The sequence below is a fragment of the Homalodisca vitripennis genome, chromosome 8, assembly GCF_021130785.1.
Source record: "Homalodisca vitripennis isolate AUS2020 chromosome 8, UT_GWSS_2.1, whole genome shotgun sequence".
Taxonomy (NCBI): Eukaryota; Metazoa; Arthropoda; class Insecta; order Hemiptera; family Cicadellidae; genus Homalodisca; species Homalodisca vitripennis.
The window spans coordinates 68104568-68110690 of record NC_060214.1 but is presented as its reverse complement, the minus strand read 5'-3'; positions in this window follow the sequence as shown (position 1 = coordinate 68110690).

Below are 6123 nucleotides of genomic sequence, written 5' to 3'. Positions count from 1 at the left end.
TTTACTTCCATCACGTTTTACCACGTCGTCAACTTGTTTGTTTTACAAGTATTGAGGGTGGTATAATAAATTACAATTTGAAGTATTTGAGGACAATTTGTACAGTCAAGCAATTTTATCTCATCCCTCAGTACTCAACAAACTAAAATTAAACAATAGCTGTCCTTTCTTTAAATGTATGGATCTTAAGAATAGAAATAATGGTATTAATTTTTCACTATACAAAAAACCAGAAGAGAGTGCAGTTGAGGGAGGAGCCTATTTTGCCCGTGACCTTGGAGCGGCCAACGAGAACTGAGCGACGTTGCCAAACTTGTTCCCCGCTGTAACCACAAGCCGCGCGAGTCCAGCGTTCTTAAAAAATACTTAACCGTTACGCTCGAAAGAAATGTTAAAGCTGTCTTGAATTAATTAACTACGTATTACAAAATGTAATTTTAAGGTCATTTAAAAAAAAGTACATTTCTGTAGCTTATTTCCATGTTGAGTTAAATGGATTGAAATAAATTATTGTATTATATTACTCATATACGAAGATCGTAGGATTAAAATCTTTAGCCGAAATATAAATTAAAAAGAAAACATAAAAACCGCAAAAACGTTATTTTCCCGTATTTAACAGTTAGATATTAGATAATGCCATTATCACTCATATATAATAAGGCATTACATGTTTGCATAGTATAATCATGTTATGTTAAATGGATTTTCAATTTGGTAAGAAAGTTATCAAATACAACTGAAATATGATATATTTTATATTTATTTTAAAATGTATAATATATTCATAAAGAACATATTATGTTCTTTTCCATAAATATACTTATTCAGTAGACTACATAACGGTGGGAATTGTTGCCGCAACGGTTTTGTTACGCACTTCGGTTCTCATAAATTTATAACCATGTGAAAGCATTTTTCCTACCTGGCTATTAATAGTCTTTAATCTGTGTTATGTAAAATTGTTTTTCACACGTGGGTGATTTAAAATATTTAAACTGGCCATAGTTGAAAAATCATTCAGCACAAGTATTTTTATAATATGAATGCACTTTCTTATAAAATTCTAAAGTAAGTTTTAAAATAATAGGCCCTAAAAGTTATTTAGTGGAAAATTTGATTATTTCATAATTTAAAAATATAATTGTTCGATAATTTTAAAATTGATTATATTGTTAAATTTTTTAAATTATTTTTAATCAAACAACACGTCATGCAGTGTCCAATATAAGCAACATGTATATTAATTTTGTGTGTGTTTAGTAATCGTTTAAAACCACTGAAAAGATTGTTGTATCGTATGGAAATAAGCAAGTACTTTACTCTGACTAACTGACGGGACGATTTGTTTGTTTTAATTGATAGTTAGTTTGTAATAACATTAATAAACTATACAAGTAATTTAAATATAATATAGCAAACTGTCAACGCATTTTAAATATTGTTTTTTCAATTATACTGATAAGTTTTAATGTTCAGTATCAGTGTTAGTTGTGATAGCGCAGCAGCCACAATGCGCCAGCCATGCCGGGCGGCAGCGGCAGTTGTGTGGCAACGTCGCGCAGGCCAGTCCATTCTATTGGTCACCGCCAACTGCACTCTCTGGTGGTTCCTTGTATAACTACTTTTTTGATATTTCTGGACAGAATCAATGACCTTTTTATGAGCACTAGAAGAAATTATTGAACTACAAGCATTCGTTAACTTGAACTTCCTTACTGTAGTTTCCTAGTCTCATCACTGAGGGAGTTAGAAAACTTGTAAAGAAGTGAGTGGTTTCTTTTGAATCACTGGGATGATCACAGCATTACTGGGTGAGGTATCATGTAAGAAAAAGATAGATCCCGAGAAAGATTTCATCCCTAGGTTTAAATTTTCCAGAACAATTATTACATAAAGAATGCGTTCTCGATTGTGTATGTCGAAGCATAGAATTTGGGTGAACATAATTTTTGTGTCAGTTTATTTACTGTATGATTTATCTGCCTGAGGACATCTCGAGAATCAAATGACAATATGTTACAAATTTTGCATGGAACCTCAGTAAGACCTGTTATAGACATGTGATACGGCAAATTCTTTCTTTGTATTTGTTTGTCTTGGGAATAACACACCAAGAATAGATTACACACAGATGAGATGTGTAAAGCATTTGTAATAAGAGAGTAAATATATCCATGTTTGCAAAGATTTGAATGATCTGCAGGCTCCTTTAGCATTTTATTAACCTTTACTCTACTCTGTGGAGATCATACTTGACAAGTAGGTTAGGGGATGTGCAAGATTGACATTATTGTAAAATTGATTAAGGAAAACCTTTTGGAAATGTATAACTAGAATGTAAGTTTCAGCTAGGAAAAAATAATTAGTCAAGTACATTAGACACCAAGATTTGCAAGTTAATAACTATTGTCTTAGTAACAAGTGTAGCACAATTTTAACTCTTAAAAAAATACAAATACACTGAATTCAAACAAATGAAAATGGTTGGCACCAGAAATTAAGTTTAAATTTAATATTAGGTCAATAAAGTTTAAGTAAATGAATCACCAATAAAAATATTCTTTAGAATTATGATTCTATTGTCTTAGAAATAAAAATAACAGTAGACAGATTTTAAATGTAAAAATGTGAGCTGTTATTTCATTTTAAGGATATTTAAATTAGGAACACACAATATTAAGATAATATTGCAATAAGTGGAGTGAAATAGAGATAACTAAATATATGCAAGATAATATTGTATTGGTCTTTCTTTTCAGCTACATGGGGGTGTGGTTTGTAGTAAAGAATGGAAAAAATTGCAACAATAAAATTAGCCACTGTAGGGCAAGTACACTTACACATCAACAGAGTAAAATGTGATTATTGTTTTATTATATGTTCATGAAATCCCAAACATTCTTATTTAATGTTGTGGCATAAGCAATTTCCAATTTTGTCCATTTAATTATAGAAAGTATTGATAAAAAAATTAAATATTTGAAATCATGTAAATGATTAGACCATTGAAATCGAGAAGCCTTTGATGAGGCCAAACATTCCTGGCTCAGTTCGAATTTTGTCTCCGGTGTTGTCCTCTTGCCTAACTAGGCCACTCACAGTGGCCATCTGTGTTATACTGGGTGGCGCAAAAAGGATGGTCGGATTTGAAATAACTATAACTCCATCAGTTTTACAAATTAATTTTATTCAATTACGTAACTAAATGCTCCCGGGCACCCAATTACAAGAAATAACCTCCAAAATTCATGTACGGAAAATAACTTCCGGAAGATGGTGTCCTTTCTCGGTGATGCATTCCACAAGTCTTTCCTTGAAATTTTCAATCACTTTCACTACAGTTTCTTCTTGAATTGCCATAATTTCCGCACTGATTGCCTCCTTCAGATCAATTAAGTTTCGGGGCTTGTTTACGTAGACTTTTGACTTTAGGTATCCCCAAAGAAAAAATCACAGGCTGAGAGGTCAGGTGATCTAGCGGGCCAGTGGACATCTCCAAAACGCGAAATGATGTGGTGGGAGAACATCCGCCTTAAGACACACATGGAGTCATTGGCTGTGTGGGCCGTGGCCCCGTCCTGTTGAAACCAAATTCGATCTCGATTTACACATAACTCTCGCAGTTTCGGCCCCAAAAAGCTACGTAGCATGTTAACGTAACGTTCCGAGTTTACAGTGACTGTAGCGTTGTTCTCCTCAAAAAAATAAGGACCAACAATCCCCAATTTTGACATTCAACACCAGACTGTTACTTTAGCACTATGAAGAGGCTTTTGGTGCAATTCTCTGGGATTAGTTGCTGCCCAATACCTACAGTTTTGTTTGTTGACATAGCTGTCTAAATGGAAATGGGCTTCATCTGACATTAAAAGCACATCATTATTAGAGTACAAAATGTCCACCATTGTTTCACAAAATCGTCTTCGGTGCTCAAAATCAAGATCATAGAGCTTTTGCGTGATCATAATTTTGTATGGGTGAAACTGTTACTCACGGCTTGAAATGCGCTGCAACGAACGACGGCTGAGGCCTAAAGTTTGAGCACGACGCGGACTGTGAAGCACTGACGCTCTAACATTCTCAATGTTCTGTGGAGTAACTGCCGTACGTGGACGCCCAGTAGATTTACCACTCATGACAGACCCTGTTGTCCGGAATGCTGTCACCCAACGTGATATGGATCTGCGATCTGGAATGGGTTCATCATGCGCTACACCAAAACGTTGTCGAAACAATCGTTGCACAGTAATAAAAGATTTCTGAAAAACTGTTCCACAGCAAAAACACAATGCTCGACCGTCCACTGCGCCATCTCGTGGCAAACTGGGTGTAATGGCCGACTTGCAGACGGCCGGCAGTGGTCCCCCCTCCTCACCTTCCACTGGTACTACGCAGTTCAAATCCGACCATCCTTTTTGCGCCACCCAGTACATCAGTTTTACTCAGAATTAAATACCAGAATTTAATCTTTGGCTCTTTTAAGTGATTTAAATATAATTCAGGTTGAAACTGTATAAATTGATTATTTGCTTATAAACAAATCAAGTAAATATGTAATTTAAGTTAAAGGCTGACCTGTGTTAAAAGTATTATTTGCAGAATAAAAATAGTCTCTAGTATCAACAGAATATAAACAAGTTTCGATATTTTAGCTTTCCTTTCAACAAATACATTAGCATTTTAATACAAAGTTTAATAAGCTGCCATCGTATTTTGCAAAACAAGCCAAGAAAAATGTAACGCTGATAAGAAAAGCTCTCGAAAAATTGTGACGAAAGCATAAAACAACTAACCGAAAAAAGTGAATCGCATTTTTTAAACCAGTTCACAGCATTAGAAATATTGTTTTCTAATGATACTATAAGGTAATCACTCAATCTATACTATTATCTATAGTATAGTAGAGATCTATACTATTATCTAATAGTAGAGTATTATTATACTCACTATTATCACTCAACTGTTTGTGGTCAGCAGGACAAATATTTTTGCTAAGTGTGAAGAGCTTGTAGTATTTTTGCTACGAAAATTTTCATCTCAGCTTAAACCCTGTTTTAATACAATGATAAAATACACTCATAAATCAATGAGCTAACGCAGAGAACTGCCATGGCAGTCAATCTGAGCCTAATCTTATAAATTAAATTCTGATCCAAAAGGGTTATTTATTACTATAAAAATAAAAATCTAGACTTTTTACAATTGAGACTTGACACACAAACTTTATTCTGAACAAAATAACTTCATTACATCATCTAAAATGAATTGGAACTTGGTTTCATTAAATTAAAGGCATGTACAAATAGGTGCAATTAAATTTAAAAAACATATTTTTCTCATTATAAGGGAGAGCCAAAGGCAATCCTAGAGAGATGTGTCATTAGTCAATAAGCGATATCCCACAATAATATTAGCTCCTATGTCTGGTTGGTTATAATGCTTTTTTAATATTCCAGTGAAATTTCTTTCTGTATATTTTCATCCTGAAGGGCAATGAAATACCAAAACAAAGTACTAATTAGGACAAATGTTTACAGTTTAAATTCCACCAAAAATTCAGTTAAGTTTGTTTTATTAAAGTTTTTATATCAAAAGACCTTATTGAGGATATTATCATTCTTAATGTTTCTCTGGCTGACAGTTAAGAAAAACTTTAGTTAATGTTTAAATAATCAAGAAACAAAACCATTAAGAAAAAATGCTACATAAATAGTTGTACTGCAGTTCTGTTATATGTAAAAAAGAATAATATGTCAGTATATCCTCAATTTGGCTCTTTAGATAATCTAACTAAAATATCATCAATACATTCAATTAAAAAGTATCAATATTTAAAACTTTATAAACCAGTTCATTACAAGTACTCTGAAAAATATATTTGATGTAAATTTTACTAACAATTGTTTGGTGAATCCACACTAAACCGTGAATACTGGGAATGATGAAAGGGTTAGGTTCTAGAAATGTTATTAAATATTTAATACGAATAAACCATAATATATACAAAAAAGGATTTCATTCAATTTCACATGACCCAAGAAATAATGAAATTATTATTTTCTCTTAATTACCTTGCAAGAGAATCCCATTTAATCGCCTTAAATAGACTTAACAAAAATA